We start from the raw sequence: 20,249 nt of genomic DNA, 5'->3' as shown, positions 1-20,249 counted from the left end.
GAACATGTATTATGTATCACTAGGATAACAAGATGTGGCATGGAATAAAAAGCTAGAAAACTTTCAGGCAGGATGGATGGTACAGGCCATACTGATTTTGTTCTTCCACTGTTTCCTTTATTCTATTAGTAAGAATTTGTTGAGTGACTGCTACCTCCTAGATGTACTGAGGATATAGCAGTACAAACTGATGATATCCCTGTCCTCATGGGTCCATACTCTAGTGGATGAGAAAGATAATGAACGGATAAATACACAAATATATTGTGATAAGTACTGCAAAAGAAATGTGCAGGTATTGTTGAAATGTCTGAGTGATGAGAGGGAGTAGACCATTAGGGATAGGGTGATACAGAAGGTGTTTCTGAGCAGGCAGCAGTTGAGATGAGACCCAAAGATTGAGAAAGAGGCAGTCATGTAGAGAACTGGATAAAGAGCACTGTAAGCAGAGGGACAATTCATGTGAAGACATGGAGTGGGGAAGGGCTTGGTGTGTTTGAGAAATCAAAATGAGGCCTGTAGCTAGATCATGGTATGCCAGAGGAAGAGTGATACCAAAAGAGGTTAGAGAGGTCTGCCGGAGCCATATCATGCAGGGTCTTTCACACTATGGCAAGGAGTTTGGATTCTTTCATAAAAGCAATGGAAGGGATTTAAGCAGGGGAGTCACATGGTCCAATTTACCTTTTAAATATATCACTCTAGTATGCTTTCATTTTGATAATAAAGAAAGGATTGTTCATAGGAAGTGAATCATTTATACCACACACATTATACAGATATGAGCCCACATTATTGAAATCTCCAAGGATGATTTGAAAGAGAAATGTCAATGTAGCAAAATCAAGTAAAGGAATTAGCTTGCTGCCTTCAGATTCTTCCACATGTAGATTTACTACCAGGAGCTTTAATAAATCTTCCTGAAATAATGTCAGCCAGAACATACATCTTCTAGCACTTTGGCAGAAAAATGAATGGAAGTTCACAAGGTAAAAATATGTCCTGATGATAAACCTTTTGGAAGTTTTTAAAATGGCAGGACCATTGTATTGTGTTTCATCAGTAGGGCCTTTATTGGTCAGGAAAAGCCCGCTTTGTTGTAGAAGAAGAAAAAAACGGGGGGATGATGGCCTGATCCAATCTTCCCATTCTCAGGAGGGTGTACTTCTGTCATCTTCCTGAGGCCAGAAAGAACCTCTTCATCCTTCATGTCTAGAGTCACCTGTGTAACATTTTCTACCCTGTGGCTAGCTCGGAATAGAAACATTTCTTGACTTCCTGTTCATTAGCATTTGCCTAGGCTTGGACATTTTTACAGCAGTACATGTGATAGATGCCATTGACCGGGATTTTTAGAATCAAAGCAACTATTCAGAAAAACTTAAAATATACAAAGTATAAATAAATTTCACCGAGTTATTCATGTAGAAGTGTTTACCTAACTACAGGCATTCTAGGTTGACAGCATTTTGAAAGAAGAACATGGAGAAGGTAAAGAGTTCGGCCAACTTGCTCTCAACCTTGGCTTAGCCACTTGCTAGCTCTGTGATGTTGGTCATTTCACTTCTCTGATTTCTTTTTGTCATTTATGACAAGGAGATAGTAATATCTGCCATAAAGGGTTATTATGAAGTTTAGAGGTAGTGTATATACAGTGCTTGACATATAATAGTTGCTAAATTAACAATAGATTTTATTATTTTTATTGTTATATTTGCCAGTTCCTGTCCACAGAGTTAAAAATATCCTTCTAGTCACAGAATTCCTATTCCTTTTTTCCCTTTCTTATCTGTTTATTCTATTGTTCACTTCAATCCAGTTTGATCCCCTCTTTTTTCCCCTTTCCCCCAAGTGATATGTCCGAACTCAAATTCCAAGTTTCCCTTATACTTAAATTGTCTTTGACTTATGCTTCTGATTGAGAAGCTGTAAATGGAGCTTCCAGATTTCCTGGTGCAGATGGTAGGAGCAACAATGGTGATTAATTTTCCAGTATTTGTAGTGTTGTGTTTCTGAAGCACCAGTAGCACTGGTGATGGTGGTACCAGTATTTGCAGTAAAGTCAAGTTCCTGGTGTTGGTGGAGAAATTGGGGGTCTTTATTCCTTAGCCTTCAAAATCCTTCACCTGATATCCTATATCAAGTCCCCCTTTCAGCTTTACCTAGTCAGAGTATATTGTTTTCTTTTGTTTATTTTGTTTTGTTTAATTTTTATTAAGAACTCTCACTTTGGCACAGATGATGTTTCTATTATCTTTTTCGTCCTTAGTACCTTCATTGTCTAATTCTTTTCAATTCCCACCCTCCTCCATATAATGTAGGGAGTTTATAGATTCCCTTTTGCAGAGACTTAATTATAAGCCCTTTCCACTTGGTTATCACAAAAGCATGTAAACATAAGAGTATTGAAAATTAAATCAGTTCATTGCCTTTCCTGAAACATACTCTTTCACAAGTATTTCCTACTTTGGTGAGTGGCCCCATATGCCACCAGTTGTCCACACCTGAAATCTAGAAGTATTTTTAGATCCTTCACTGCCCTTTACACATACATACTTATCAATTCTGTTGGCTAAAATCTTTCCTTCTTTCCATTCTCATCCCTCTACTTTGTTTGGTTCAGACTCTTAATATCCCTATGCTATTTATTGTTATAACCTCCTTTCTGGCCTCCTTGTCCTCATCTTCTTTATCTCCACTTACACCAAAATTGACATTTCTACCGTGAAAATCTGATCTTATTACTACTCTGTTCAAAAATTTTAGTTGTGGGCTTCCCTGGTGGCGCAGTGGTTGAGAATCTGCCTGTCGATGTAGGGGACACGGGTTCATGCCCCGGTCCGGGAAGATCCCACATGCCGCGGAGTGGCTGGGCCTGTGAGCCATGGCCGCTGAGCCTGCACGTCCGGAGCCTGTGCTCTGCAACGGGAGAGTCCACAACAGTGAGAGGCCCACGTACTGCAAAAAAAAAAAAAAAAAAAGTTGTTGTTCTTCAAAACCTATATAATAAAATCTAAACTTCTTCACATGGCATTCAAAACTCTTCCAGTTGTATCCCTTATGTTTCAGTCTAGCTTTATTATCAACTATGACTTCCCTTGAATATCATATTCTAGCCACTTAGTACCAATTTAAGTTCCCCAAACATTGATTACGTTTTCACATTTTGGAAATTTTGAACATACTGATGCTTCTTGCTAGAACCCACCCTTGTTTAATCTGCCTAGAAGACACCTCATCCATCTAGTTTCAGTAAAAATATAACATTCCCCCAGGCAGGCTAGGGTTCCTTCCTCCTAATCCCCACTAAACGTGTTTCTCTCCTCACTATACTTCTTGCAGGCAAGGATTGTCTTTTCATATCTGTAGCCTTATCTAACACCTGGTTGGTACTCAATACATATTTGTTGAATGAATGAAAGTTTTGGGTTTTTTTTTTGTATTTCCCATAAGGCCAACACATATCTGATTCTTTTCTGTTCCTGCAGCTCCTGTGGTGCCTGCTCTTGTTTCTAGCCTACATCTCTCCTTTTTCTCTGTATCTACACATTTATGCATTTATGTTTACAGGGCCGTTCTCTTCCACTCTCAAGGCTGTTTTTTAGACACGTACCCCAAAAGTACAGGTCACAGGTCACTTGTAAGGGACTTCTGCTTGATCACAGTGTCAATCACTTAACTCTAGGTTTTCTTCTGCTCACGTTGGCCACTCTGGCTATAATGGTCATACTTGTCAATCTGATTCCAAGTCTCTGCTAGTCACCCATATATATGCTAGTCACTTTCACATATATGTGAAAAGTCTCTGCTAGTCACCCACTATATATGCTAGTCACTTTCACATATCTTAGTCTTACTAGTTTCAGTAATCACAGTTTTCTCTGAGTCTGATTATAAGTATTAAATTTGTCCATTTATGTCCATAGATGAAAAAGACTACTTATATACCACCCTCATTTTGGGCAATAAAGTGTTAGCTTTCTGACAGAAAGTTATAATGAGTAGTATTTCCACAGAAAACAAATTAATACAGTATTATAAAGGATTTCTTTTCTCCTAGTTCACAAGCCTCTTCTAGTATTATGACATGACAAATCCCTGCTCAGAAAGAACTACTTCCCATTGAAAAAATACTTAAGAACTTTGGAATTCTTTATCTATTTCCCTTCCATTGTACTTGATATAAACTTACAGCAAAAAGGAATGGGTAAAAATTGATCAAACTCATTTGAAGGCCTGGCATTCTACAACTTGCTTATGATGAAAAGCAAGTAAGCAAACAAACTATAACAGCAACCAAAAAGAAAAACAAAAGCTATTTATGACCTATTCCTTTTATTCCTCCAACTTATTGTGGGTATGATTTTTTTTTTTTGCGGTACGTGGGCCTCTCACTGTTGCGGCCTCTCCCTTTGCAGAGCACAGGCTCCGGACGCACAGGCTCAGCGGCCATGGCTCATGGGCCCAGCCGTTCCACGGCATGTGGGATCTTCCAGGACTGGGGCACGAACCCGCGTCCCCTGCATCGACAGGTGGACTCTCAACCACTGTGCCACCAGGGAAGCCCTGTGGGTATGATTTTAACTCTGTCTGCTGAGATGACATACTCCTGGGACTGTGATCCTCCAGAACAGGATCTAATTCAGTCATAGTAATGACTAAAGTGACTTAAGTGGCTCTTAGAATTTAAAAAGGCACTCTATGAAAAACTGACTTCGGCCATAGACTAGATGAAATTACTTGGTTCAAGAACGGTTTATTTTATTTAGTGTTTACTGCCTCCACTGATTCTAGGTGAGAGGAAGGGAAATGACATTTGTTGAATGCTTACTTGGCCAGCCACTGTAGTACTTTAAATTTCACAGCTACCTTGTGAAGAAGACATTGTTACCCTAATTTTACAGATGAGGAAACTGAACCTCATCTATATTAACACATTTTTCCAAAATTGCACAGCTAGTAAGTAGAAGGCTAAGGAAGAAGCCCTGTTTTCTCTGACTTCAAAGCCCATACTTTTCCTGCCATTTGGTGATGTCTTTTAGCAGTTACAATTAAGAACTGAGGATATAGGTGAGTTACTCTGGATATTTCTGCCGTCCTTTGTAACTTGTGCCAGATCACTTATTCTTTTTCTTACCACCACCAAAAGAGACTTCATCCTTCAGGAGACTCTCAAAAAGGGAGGGTGTTTCACCACCAGAGACCTACATAATTTACAGTGGACAAAGACACAGAAATATTTTTGCATGGAGTCTGTACATATATTCTTTGACCATTCTTTTTTTCCTTTCTTATTGCAAAGTAGGCTAAGAGAGGCTAATCTGGAATTATTGCTATCTAGCAGTCACCACTTGCAAGGCACCATGTATATCAAGATGGTATGTGAACCATTAAGTGTCAAACTTATGCATGTTAAATGTTATATGAGTTCACGGGTGAGATCAAGAGTGGTTTCATGGAGGAGGTTGGACAAGTGTATGTGACTGATACATGTTTGAAGGATGAGTGGGTTTAGGTTGAGATAAAAAGGGGAAAGTAGGCATTTCAAGATAGGAAAAACTGACAGAGACATAAATAAATATGCCTGGTGAGTTGGATCACCTCCATCAGGTGATTTAACTATCAGAAGCTATGTATTGGTACCATCAAAAAATAACAAGTAAAATTTATTGAGTGTGTGCTATATGACATGCTGTACTTGAAACTCTTGAGTTCTATTTAATTCTCATAATAATCCCATGTGGTAGGCACTATAATCATCCACATTTTACAGATGAGGAAACTGATGAACAGAGAGGTTAAGTAATTGTCACACATCTAGGAAGTGATAGATCTAGGGAAGTCTGGCTCCAAAGTCTATGCTCTTAATGCCTAACCTAGACACAGGTGTAGGGGCATTACCTTGAAGAGTAGCTGCCGAGGATAAAAGATGGTTGGAAAAATCCTCCTTCGACAGGCAGAATTCACCTGAATTTTCAGACATGCTTTTTTTTTTTTTTTTTTTTTTGGCTATTTTATTTCCCCTTCTCCATTATTCCAGTTTAAAAATTACCCAATAATTTCTTGTTGCTCGATCTTCATTCCCAGATCTGCCATTGCATCCTCCTTTATCCAACCCTGGTTGATTCTTTTTATTTTGCTTCTTTTTCTTTTTCTCCGCCTCTTTTTCTTCTCTTTTTTTAAAAAAATTTATTTTATATTGGAGTATAGTTGATTAACAATGTTGTGTTAGTTTCATGTGTACAGCAAAGTGATTCAGTTATACATATACATGCATCTATTCTTTTTCAAATTCCTTTTCTTCTCTTCCTTTCTCTCATCTCTGGGTTAGTTAAGCCTGTAACATCTCTTCCCATTTGTAGGACTATTGTTCAGGAAGTCCACCATTCCCATAGGAATCTCCAGGGCAAGAGTGGAAAAGGTTACCAAATTGCAGAGGTTGGGGACAGCTGGAAGCAGAGCTCAATCAAGGGTCAGTGAGCTTAACTCTTCTATCCATCCACCCGCCGCTGTCTCACCTTGTCCTGTCAGTCCAGCGTGGCCCACCTGCCAGAATGATGAGACTCCTTAAGAGAGGGAGTCAGCCTCAGAGCCTGTGCCAGGATAGGTTTTGCTGCCCCTGCAGCTGTTTTTGTCACCTGGCCAAGCACAGCAGTAGATGTATTTATTTGTACAGGAGGTAAAGCCAGGAGAATTTGGGCATAGTATTCCAGCAGCTCTATCTTAGTTTTCTGGAATTTGAAACCCAGACTTGTCTGTAATTTTTTACGAGGTATCGAAATGGGTGTCTTTGGTTCTAAAAATGGAAGAAAAGAAACAAACAAAAAAGCAATTTCTGATGGAAATGGAACCACTAATTTCAATCTAGAGACTCTAAGTTGGTTGGAATTGCCCAGGTGGTTTTTATTACATCTCTTTCTGATTGCTTGTTGCCTCCTACAGAAAGAAGGGCAGAGAAGTTTCAATATTATAGATGTTGGTTGAGTGCCCATCATGTGTCTTCATTTTACATTGTACTGAGGAAAAGTGTAGGGGGAGATATGAGACTAAAAACAAACAAACAGTCCTAAAATGATATATAAAAATAAGTAAAGTCTACAACAACGTCAAACAATAGGAGGCTGAAAGTTACTACATTGGAAAAATTTGAGGAGCTCTTTTTTCAAGGATTATATTCAAAACAGTTTGAGCTACAAAAGTCAGTCTGAACACTACACTGCTTACTCACTTACCTTGGTACTAGATTTGGTGACAAATAACTGCTGACTGTTTTAAAAAATAAATTTCATCTTCAAAGAAGGAAAATTCATTGTTTCTGAAGCTGTACAGAAGAATGTACTATAGGCTTCGTAGCACTATAAATGGCAGGAGTGTTGAATAGGGACTGAGTCCCACAGTGACTACTTTGAAGAGAAGAACTTTCATCTGAGCATATTACTTTTTTTTGAATGCTTGTTCAAAACTTACACTGTGAGCACAAGTTCACTGACATTAGGCAGATTAAAATTTTGTGAGACCTATACATGCAAGACTTTTAAAAATAACTGAAGGCAGAAAAAAACAATTGTCAGTGTGGTCTGTGTATACATATATACACACACACACACACTACACATGCACACACACACACACACACACACACACACACGATGGGATAATATTAACCTTATAAAAGGAGGAAATCCTGCCATTTGCAACAACATGGGTGAATCTGGAGGGCATTATGCTAAGTGAAATAAACCAGACGGAGAAAGACAAATACCGCATGGTAACACTTATATGTGGAACCTAAAAAAGAAAGTCGAACTCAGAAATTAAGAGTAGAATGGGGGTTGCAAGGGCCTGGAGGGTGAGGGAAATGGGGAAAGCTTGATAAAAGGACACAAACTTTCAGTTATATGATGAGTAAGTTCTGAGGATCCAACGAATAGCATAGTGACTACAGTTAATAATAATACTGTTTTGTATAATTAAAATCTGCTAAGAGAGTAGATCTTAAGAGTTTGCTCCAAATAAGTAAATAAGTAAATAACAGGTAACTATGTGAAGTGAAGCAAGTAACTTGATTGTGGAAATCCTTTCACAATGTATACATATATCAAATCATCGCATTGTACACATTAAATATGTTACAATTTTATTTGTCAACTATACCTCCATAAAGCTGGAAAAATTTATAAAATAATCTGTTATACCAAAAAACCCCACAAAAAACAAAACCAAATTGCCAAAATGGTAGTTGAGTTCAAGGAAGGGAGACCATATAGGCTGGAATTCTTGCAAAAAGACCATAGAGAAAGTGAGACTTTTTATGCACAACATTTGGGAAGCTGGAACATAAAAAATTAGATGTGAGACTTAAAGTGTAGGAGAAGCTTAACCAATCATTATGTTTAAATTAAGCAACTCATTGGAATAATGACTATAAGACTATTGGGCAATGTTATAAAAGTCCTCTAATCAATGTTACAAAAATGATCTACATAATCCTTATTTGACCTATAAAATAGTGCTAGCTCTTGATAGAAGTCTTATGAGGTAATGTTGGAAACATTGCCTAGTACATTTAGATGCATTTTCTTGAGTTTGTTCACATGTCTGATTAACCCAGAGACTACAGATGCCTTACAGTGTTGTATTCCTAAAATTCCATAGAATGCAGTGACTTAGAAATCTTGCAGAACCAGATAGGAAAATCAGCCAGGCTTCCACAATAGCTAGCAATCTGTGATTATACATGGTCATTTGTCCAGAATGTACTCTCAAGTCGTAAATGCAGATTAATAGACAAATATGTAGGAAAAAATAAGATCTGAAAATAAAAGACATATTTATTTCTCTAATTATGATCTGAAGATAAAAAAAATCTAAATCACTATAGTTTTACTGTCTTTTTGCTTTGTAGTAAAAAGTTACAAATTTGGCCTTTTCTTCACACAATCACGCAGAGAGCCTATTCAGTATGTTCCATAGATTTAAGAAAAAGGAATGTAACTTTAAACTTGTCACTAATTTCCAATTATAACATTAAAAGCTTAGATGAAAATCCTCTATGAGGAAATAGATCCACTCTGAATCAACTCAAATTTCATAGACATTTAATATAATAGTCGGTTATATTTATCGAGCATCAGTTAAGTGCAAAACACTGTGCAAAGTGGTCTATTTAATCCTTATAACAAACCTATGAGATGGGAACTGTTATAATCCTTACTTTGTAGATGTGAAAAAAAGGGAGGCACAAACAGGTTAGGCAACTAGCCCCGAATCACAAAATATTAAGACACATAAATAGAATATAAACCCAGTTTTTCAACTCTAGAGCACCACTTAAAAATCTTTTATTTATAGCAGTAATAAATGTTCATAGGTTAGAAATAAAATAACTACAAATCTTGTAATTAAGTTGAACATTTAATTTGTGCACTTTTGAGAACAAAAGGAGGTTGCTGACTGGATAGGGCACTGGGAAAACAGGCATAAAACAGGACATTTTTGAGAAAAGTCAGATGTACGGTCACCAGATTTAAGCAGTCCCTGTCCACAATATCCCTTGTTCCCCAATTCTTGCTTCTCAGAGGCAATTATTTTAGTCTTTCTGCTGCCTTTTTAAAGAGTATTTTATATTTGGGAGCTCTTTTTTTCAGGAATTGTATTGAGAACTATTTATCCAAATAACATGCAATACTGTAAATTCTTGATTTTTAAATTTTAGATATTATATATATTGATTTCTACTATGGAACACAAGACTTTTGCTCTTATACTTTCTGACTAAACATACTTCCCCTACCTTCGTGCTCCAACTTTTTTTGGTTAAATAATTTTATGTTTATATTATTAAGACTATATAAATTTGACCCACATATAATAATCTATTACATTTTCATAATCTACTTACTGTTTTTCCCAGAGTTAACCATCTTATGTGTTCATTTTTGCTTAGTTATCTATGTACCTGCTCACATCCAACCCCAACCTTTCTTTCTAAACTCTGAAAGCTCCTCTTGTTACTGTCAGATCTCATAGATAATAGATAAGTTCTACTTTTTTCCCTTAGAAACATCCCTCCTTGTTTCTCTATCTTCCTGATCCAGTATGACTGATTGCTTTCAAAATTGGTAATTATAAATAAAGCTGCTATAAATATCTGTGTGCAGGCTTCTGTGTGTACATGCTTTCACTCATTTGGGTAAATACCAAGGAGCACAATCCTGAATTGTGTGGTAAGAGAGTATGTTTACTTTTGTAAGAAACTACCAAACTGTCTTCCAAACTGTCCATTTTGCATCCCCACCCACAACGAATGAGCATTCCTGTTGCTCCACATACTCACTAGCCTCTGGTATTGTCAGTGTTCTGGATTTTGGCTAATCTAATAGGTGTGTATTGGTATCTCAGTTTTGTTTTAATGTACATTTCCATGATGACACGTGGTGTGGAACATCTTTTCATATACATATTTGCCGTCTATTTTTCTTCTTTAATGGGGTGTCTGTTAAGGTATTTGGCTTGTTTAAAAGTGGGATTTAAAAATTATTATTATTAATCTTAAGAGTTTTGGGTATATTTCATATACCAGTTCTTCATCAGATATATCTTTTGTAAATACTTTCTCAGTCTGTGGCTTGTCTTTTCATTCTTTTAACAGTGTCTCACAAAGCTAAGGTTTTTAATTTTAATGAAGTCCAACTTGTCAATTATTTCATTCATGGATGATGCCATTGGTGTTGTATCTAAAAAGTCCTCACAAACCCAAGGTTATCTAGATTTTCTCCTATGTTGTCTTCATATCTCCTGTAAAATTAGGAGTTTTATAGTTTTGTTTTACATTTACATCTATGATCCATTTGAATTAATTTTTGTGAAGGGGTCTGTGTCTAGATTCATTTTGTTGCATATGGATACCCAGCTGTTCCAGCATCATTTGTTTAAAAGACTGTGTTTGTTCCATTGTATTGTCTTTGCTCCTTTGTCAAGAACCAGTTGACTATATTTGTGTGGGTCTATTTCTGGGCTCAATATTCTTTTCTACTAACCTGTTTGCCTGTTCTTTCACCAATACCACACTGTCTTGACTACTGTAGCTTTAGAGTAAGTCTTCAAGTTGGATAGTGTCAGTCCTCCAACTTTGTTTTTCTCCTTCAATATTGTGTTGGTTATTCTGGGTTATTTGTCTCTCTACATAAACTTTAAGATCAGATATACACAAAATAATTTGCTGGGATTTTTATTGGAATCACATTTAATCTATTTGTCAAGTTAAGGAGAACTGATATCTTGATAATATTGAGTCTTCTTTTCCATGAACATGGAATAGCTCTACAATTTTTAGTTCCTTGATTTCTTTCATCAGAGTTTTGTAGTTTTTCTCATATAAATCTTGTATATATTTTATTAGATTTATACTTAAGTATTTCATTTTGGGGGCTATTAATATAAATGGTGTTGTGTTTTTAACTTCAAATTCCAGTTGCTCATTGCTGGTACATAGGAAAGTGAATAATTTCTGCACATTAACTTTGTATCTTGCCACCTTGCTATAATCATTTATTAGTTCCAGGAGTTTTTTTGTTGATTATTTGGGATTTTCTACATTGGCAATCATGTCATTTATGAACAAAGACAGCTTTATTTATACCTTCTCAATCTGTGTACCTTTTATTTTATTTTCTTCTCTAATTACATTAGCTAGGACTTCCAGTACTTCTAGTATTGTTGAAAAGCTGCAGTGAGAGGGAACATCTTTATCTTGTTCTTGACCTTAGTGGAAAAGCTTCTAACTTTTCACCGTTAGACATGATGTTAGCTATAGGTTTTCCTTTAGATTTTCTTTATGAAATTGAAGAAGTTATCCTTTATTCCTAGTTTGCTGTTATTGGATTTTGTCAAATATTTTTTCTTTTGCATCTATTGATATGAACATGTGATTTTTCTTCTTTAGCCTGTTAAGGTAATGGATTTTATTAATTTTTAAATGTTGAACCAGCTTTACATGCCTGGAATAAATCCCACTTGGTCATGGTGTATAATTCTTTTTATACATTGGATTCACTTTACTAATATTTTGTTGAGGATTTTTGCATCTATCTTCAAGGGATATATCGGTCTGTAGATTTTATTTTCTTATAATGTTTTTGTCTGGTTTTGTTGTTAGGGTAGTGCTGGCTTAGGTCCAATGTTTCACTTTGTTTTTCTTGAGAAAAAGTGTTTTCTTCTTGCGGCTGGTGACATTCACCTCAACTTCTGCAGAAAGGGAGATGGGATTAACCTGGGTTTTGAAGGATCAAAAGGGAAGAAGGCAGTAGAGTGTGGTGGCCAAGAATGCAGGCTTAGGATTCAAATGAGACCATGTACAAGTCCTGCTGTACACCTTACTGGCTCTCTGACCTTGAGTAAGTTACTGAACCTCTCTAAGTCTCAGGCTTCTCATCTGTGAAGGAATACAGTAATAATACCTGTCTCATAAACTTGTCAGGAGGATTATTGAGATAAAGAGGATAAAATACATAGAATGAGTGCCCAACCCTCAGAATTTGATAAATTAATTTTTAAAAAGGCAAAGGGCAACCCTTTTAGATGGATGAAGAACATTGAAATAATGACCAGAATAGCAGTGGTTTAAAGAAGAATGTGCCATGAAGGTATTTAATTAAGCCAAAGGAATATGTGAAGAGTCTTTTAGTAACTGATAGGATTGTGCAAGGACATAGGCGATAAATTAAAAGTTAACTTTTTTCCTGGTCTCCTACACAGCTGGAGCTGAGCCTGCAGGAAGCCTACCTGACTCTTCATCTTATAGCCCATCAGTTGGGTTTTCCCCTTATGTGCTCCTGTAATAGTGTGTACTTTCCATATCCTAGCAGTTACCGTATTATATTGAAACTTGTCAGAATACTCTGCTAAGTACTATTCTTCTCGAGGTCGTGATTCATGAATGTCTATTAACAGTGCCAGTGCCTGGCACATCATAGGCACTCAATAAATCCTGGTCAACTAAATGAGTGAGTAAATGAGAATACACTAGAATAGTAGCCGGTAGAAGGCTTTGACTGCATTTATGATACATATATGGTATAAGATATACTATGTTTGGGGACCTGAAATACAGTGCCACAACATTATACTTCTTAATACTCAGTGATACGATAATAAAATAGAACATGTAACAGTGGGTCTAGCCTGGTGTCTCTCACGCATGCAGTAAATATGTGTCTGATTCGGAAAATATAGATAGAGCTAGGGCTTATTCAACAAATGTCCTAAAAATTCTTAGTGTTTGGGATGAGGGGCTGGCAGGGAGTGAGGGAATAGTGGCAGCAGTGGATGTTTTGTTTGCAGTCCAGTAAAATTTTGAAAACTGTCTCTAAATTTGGGGAGATTGACTTGAAATGATGGGCTTCCTTTTGGCAAGCCTATTTTTAATTAAATGGCATTTTCTTTGGTCATCTCTTGACTTTGTTATAGTAGTCTAACTTTTAAAAAAATTGGCTATAAGATAATTTTTCAAAAAATTGCCAGTTCAGTATGAATTAATGATTTCCAACCTTGCTATTACAAAGGAAAATGTGCAACTAGTGTGGGAGAGTTATAATTTTGAAAAACTGCTCGGAATCACCGAGTTCCATTGTTCTCTTACCTGTTCATAGTCTTATTTTAAGTTTGAGTGAGTTAAACTATCTGATTTTGTTTTAGGCACACCTGAGTGAAATACGTGCTGAGCTGTGGACTGCTCTTACTTGTGAACATAATTTCTGCTTTCCTCAGCCTCATTGCTTTCTAGGTCTTTTCTTTTTTTCTCTACTCATTCCTACAATGTTTCCTTATTTTTTCAATATGCTGCATCTTACTATTTCTTTCACCTAAATTTAACTGATGCTCATTTTATAAAAAGAAAAAAAACTGTTATCCATTTACAAAAATACATTTTTTCCTCTTTTATTCTATGTGAACACCTTATTCAATTCCATCACATTTTGCTAAGGTGTTAAGAGGTTGCTTACTTAGCCCGTGTCATTCCCTTTTGACTATCAAATGGATAGTTATATTTTTAGTCTACTTTTGCATGGCCCAGGTTTTTAAAATATGGTATTTAATTAATACCACTGCAACTCTATTCTACATTTCTAGTCTAAATAAAATTTGAAGTTATAACCACAGCTTATAATCCAGTACTGGAAAGTCTAGGAAACATAGAAAGCTGGAAAACTGTGTGTGTGTGTGTGTGTGTGTGTGTGTGTGCAGTACACATATATAAAGCAATGATGCGCAATATATCTGTAGCTCATTTAAAACTTTGGTGTTGCCTACATCACCTACATGTCCTGTATATCTGTATAAGATCATATTGAGCCTGTGTGTAATATTTGGCATTGATATTGCCAAAGTCCTGATTTGAATTCTTTCCAGAAATGTTAAAGTTTGAGTTTATTGTTTCAAGTTAATGAGTATGCCTTTAACTCAAGGCAAAGACAAGGGTTGAAACCAGATTATGTGGCCTTAAACCACACAACTATTTCCCTTGTGAAATTTTTTGCTGTTTGAGTTTAGTTTATATAAAATAATCAAAACACTCTGTAGGAACTATAAGCTTCTAAAGTGTTTTATCCCCACAGAGCAGTTTAGATCATGTGTGGCAGTCCGGAACTTGGAAAGTGGTTGACTTAATTTATTGTAAGCATTAGAAATCAAAAATAGCATTAAAAATCAACCCCTTGTGACTTCCCCTCTCCCTGAGTTGAGCTTACATAAAACAATCTAATACACTATAGGTTTCATCAGCTTTTGGTCAACTTTTTTTTGGATGTATAATGGTATAAAATGGTTTGGAATCAAACTTGAATTATTGATACTTCTACTTAACTCTGAAAGTCATTAAAACATAGAGACCTGTAGACTTTTATTGATAAACATTTTGATTACAATTTTATTTTAGAGGAAAATTCTTAATTTCCATGTTGGTGTACTTGTTGGCTTCCAGGAAGATCTTATCAGTCATCCTAATCAGGGCTAAACATAGATTTTAAAGTGTTTTTTCTTTTCGTAGTTTTATGTTGAGAAGTGAATGTGTTCTCTGTCTTTTCCAATAGAAACTTAGTATATGAGAAACTTGTATATTGTGTGAGCATTTACATATGCATAGAATAATTGATTTATTATAAAACTAAAGTTAGCATAGGACAGTGGAAGCTTAAAAAGGCAGTTTCCTAATAACTTTAGCTTATTCAAGAGAGCATTACTTCAAAAGCAAAACAAAACAAACACATAAATAATGGATTTTACTTCCTAGGGTTTTAAAATACATCAAATCCTCTATGGTAAATAAATTATGTTGTTAGTTAATAAATCATATAACAGAAGTGGCATAGAATTTTCTACAAATGAAATTTGCATATCCATATAAATGTTTTAGTGTCTTTTTTGTATATTACTTTTTTCACCAGAAGAATAAATAAAAAGACCAACTTTTCTAAAATAAATACTGGAATAAAAAAGGATTGGTAACTGTAAAGGCAATGAAATATAACATGGGATGAAAATGTCTATACTTAATATTGATCCCTTTTGAGAAACAACTGGCCATTTTAAGGTAACAACTCTATTTTTGGAATATTATGTTTGCTTTATGAAATCTACAACCATTTCTATTTTCCTCTTAGTACAGCAATTTAGTAAACTGTAATTTACTGCAATTTGTGTGAACGAAGACTGTAGATTATATTCTGCTGTTAATATTCCCAAATACAAATTTATATCAACAAATCCAGAGGTGGCATATGTCCAAATTCAATGACTTATGCTTAAGAAAGAAATAGTTAATTATAGTTTTAAAAGGTAGTATATTTTCCAGGCATTCAAAAACAAAACAGCCTTCCAACAGTAATCTGGGGTTTGTACCAAATGAAGGCATCTTGCTGAAATGTCTGTGGGACCTCTTTGAGGCTTGGTGTTCATTAGGATGTGCATGCAGAACGATTTACTGTTCAGGGGACTGACTAGTACAGTATGAAAGCAAAGCAGTCACTAATGGCGTAGCGCCTCGAACCCCCTCCTCCAAAAAAAAAAATTCAGACTATGTATTTGCTACTAGATTGAAGAGTAAATGTTCATTATGATAGATATATACTTTAAATTATGTACCTGAGTACAATATGGAGTTATAGGGAAGAAGAGACACTTGGTTTTGATGTTTGTTCAAAGGATACAGAAAGATTGTCTGAGCCTCCAGATTAGCTCCTATATCAGTTACCTGCATCACTTGACAGTGTATTCATAAAAATTCATCCTATGGGTTAAAATATTATCTCCAGAAATAAGGTTACCTTATAGAGTTTTTAATTCACATGTCAATAATTTTATATATTTTTTCCCATTACTTTATAATTTATAAAGTTCTTTATAATAATTCCATGGGCCTTTTTCAGAAATTCTTTATGGGGCTTATTTATGCAAGAAAAAATATATGGCACTCTGGAAATACTCTCTCTGTGAATGGCCTCAATGATATATATAAGAAACTCTGTCAACTAGATACTTCCTACAGTTAGAATTATTTCATTTTTGTCATTAATAAGTATTCTTTTAGAACTGGAGGATCTGAAGCCAGATCCTGGGTTAGACTCTATTTCTTACTAGTTCTGTGACCCTGGGCAATTTCCTCATCTGTTGATAGTCATAATAATAGCAGCTACCTCATAGATTGTTGTAAGAATTACATAAATAAATACATGTCAAGATCTTAGAACAGTGCCTGGTCAGAGTAAGCTTTCAATGAAGTTTTTAGTTATTATTGCAATTCACAGAAAGTTATAATCAGGGCATACCACAAAAAGTGTAGATATAATTGAAAAGACTGCACAAAAAGTTGTGAAGTTTTAACTTATAGTAACTATTAGTTACTGTATTAGTAATTATTGTATAGTAATATAGATGTAGTTTAATAATTTTTATTCTGTAAAGATGTTTCTTAACAAAGTATCAGTTGCTTCTATCATCTTCTTTCTCATCCTTGAGTAAGTAAAAGTCAAGTCTTTTCCCTGAAAACCTACAGAATCCCAAGAGAAATATTTATGTAGTAAGCTGTTTGAAAGACCAGGTACCAGGAGATGTAGGAAATAAAACAAAGGGAAACTGGGCAAGAGTTGAGAGGACAGAGTTAGAAAAGGGGATGTTTGATCTACAGAAGGTTCTGGGAAACTCAGACATGAGGAGAAAAATTACCATATTCTTTGTTTGTTCGAGGCAATTAGTTTATTTCTCATCAATATTATATGAAGATGATAGAAGCTATTTAAGGTCAGCTAAAAGAAAATAATGCAGTTGCTTATTTTTCTGAATTTTTATTCTGTCTTTCCTTCCCAGTTGTTTCTGTTTCTTGAACATTCCATGCTCTCTCTTGCCTTTTGAAAGGTAGAGCTTTTCACATACTGTACCCATTTTGCTAAAAACTCCCAAACAAACTCTTCCTTTGCCAGGTTAGCTTCTCCCATCTCTCAAGTCTCTGTTTAAATGTCTCATCCTTGGGATACATTACCTTACCCCTAGATCAGGTTAAACTCCCTGTTATATGCCTCTTAGAACCTTCAGAACCTCCTCTTTGTCACACTGTCTTGCACCTCTCTAACGTTGCCTTCTTCTCTAGATTGTAAACTCCATGGGAGCATAGCCTTCATCTCTGGGGTTCTGGAAAAAGTACTCTATCTTGATTTGGATAAATCATATAAACTCATTGAACCGAACATCTAAAATCAGTGCACTTTTATTCTATGCAGGTTGTGCCTCAATAGATAAGAATGAAAAATGAAAAATTAGGCACTTATCTGGTTATTTAAGCTGCACAATACCAAACCTTGAGGTTAAGTTGAACAGTGAATTATTAGAAAAGTTCTCCCTTTACTGAGTTGAAATATGCACTACTATAATTTTCATCTGTTGGCTGTATATCTGTTCTCTGAGCCAACATTAAATAATACTATTTTTCTTTTTACATGATGCCTTTTAAAATATTTGATGAGAGCATTCATGTTCCAGGCTAATCTCAACCATTCCTCTCCTGACAGTTTAATTTTCTAATCATCTTGGTCTTTCTCCAGCAGATGTTCTCTAGTTTATTAATGTCCTTCAAAATACAGTACCTAGAACTGAACTCTGCATTCCTAGTATTCTGACCAATGCAGAGTACAGCTTGCTATCACTTCCCTTGAAATGCATATTTTGCTACTATTAAACAGACTAAAAGACTTTCATTAATTCTGTTTAGCATTATCTCTTCTCATATTGACTCCTTTTCAACTCCACTTAAGAATCACCATTAAACTAGATTCCTTCCATTTGTATTTGCATAATTCATTTTTTAAGCCTAATTCAGGCCATTGCATCCTGTTGACTTAAGGCAATAATAGGTTCCAATTTATTCTATCCCAAATTACATTCTCTCTCTGCTTCATAAATTTGTTATAAAGATTAAATATGATTGTGCCTATAAAATGTGTTTTATAAAATGTGTATTATATGTAAATTTAAAGAAAATTATTGTCAAGATAATTGTGAAACCTAAGTCTTTCATCATTCCATGTTGTTTATTAAAAATAAATATAAAAAGTGCAGGGACAGAGTCCTATAGCATAACTCCCTTTCAAGTTGACATCCATCAACACTTTTTGTCCTACTTGTTTAATCATTATTAACAGAAATATAGCCTAATGCCATATGAAAAATCAAAATATATTACGGAGCATATAGAAACAAGATCAAGTTGAATAGTTTGTATTTTTTGCTGTCATCTCTTAACATATAATTAACTCCTTAAGCAGTAATCCTATGCAGTCTTAAATACTGCAGCTTTATAATACATTTTTTTATCTGGGAGATCTTGGTTGTCCTTGGCCCTGTGTACACTACTGAATATGCTATTCTAGTCCTGCACATGCGCACACACGCACACACACACACACAATCTGTTTAGGATTTTGACTGGGATTGCTTTGAGTCTATAGATCAATTGAGAGAGAATTGATGTCTTTAAAATAATGTCTTTCCATTTATTTAGATTCTCTTTGTCTTTCAGTAAAATGTATACTTTTTCTATAAAGGTCTTCTACATCTTCCTATGTATGTTGTATTTGTGTACTTTTTTAAGAGTTATATATGTTAAAATATAATTTTCTAACTTTTTGCTAGTATATAGAAATCTAATTGGTTTTTGTTTATAGATTTTGTATCCACTAACCTTGAAAACTCTAATTAATTATAACATTTTTAGATTTCTGATTATCTTACATACAAGGCCATGCCATCTGTGAATAATGACAGTTCTGTTTCTTCTTTTCCAATCCTCTTAACATATTTATTTCTATGTCCTCCTACCCCAACTCATCTACTTGCCCTCCCTCCTCCAGCCTACCACTCTCCTGAATCTTGTTTTCAATCATTTCTTTAATGTCTTAAAATATTGTTTTATCATACATATGTATTCCTTTAAAAGAACATTTTAATTTTAATTGCTATTTACTTTATAAGAAAGATACTGTATTGTATATAATATTCTGGGACTTAAAATCAATATTGTATTGCTTCATTCATATTGCTGCATAAATAAAACATAGGTGAATACCTTCTTGATCTTGGTGTAGGGAATGATTTTCAGCAAGACTATATAAAATTAATATCTCTTTTCATCAAAGAAACTTTAAATAAAGTAAAAATACATATTACAGAAAGCAGGGACTTGAACAGATATTCGTATACCAATGTTCATAGTAACATTATTCAAAATAACCAAAAGGTGGAAACAATCCAAATGGCCATCAACTGATGAATGGATAAATAAAATGTGGTATATACATTCAATGGAATATTATTGTACAGTATGAATGAGCCTTGAAAACATTATGGCACATGAAATAAGGCAGGCACAAAAGGAAAAATATTATATGATTCCATTTATATGAGTTACCTAGAACAAGGAAATTCATAGAGACAGAAAGGAGAATAGTGGTTAGGAAGGGCAGGGGGAGGAGAGAATGGGGAGTTATTGTTTAATGGGTACATGGTTGCAGTTTGAGGTAATGAAAAAGTTCTAGAGATGAATAGTAGTGATGCTTGCACAATAATGTGAATATACTTAATGCCACTTAAGTGTACACTTAAAAATGGTTTTAAAAAAGTAAATTTTATGTTTTATATAATTTACCATAATACAAAAATTATGTTTCAAATTGGGAGATGGTATTTATAGCAGCTATAACCTT

Source organism: Phocoena phocoena, chromosome 1, assembly GCF_963924675.1.
Source record: "Phocoena phocoena chromosome 1, mPhoPho1.1, whole genome shotgun sequence".
In the NCBI taxonomy this organism is placed as follows: Eukaryota; Metazoa; Chordata; class Mammalia; order Artiodactyla; family Phocoenidae; genus Phocoena; species Phocoena phocoena.
This window is presented reverse-complemented; position numbering follows the sequence as displayed.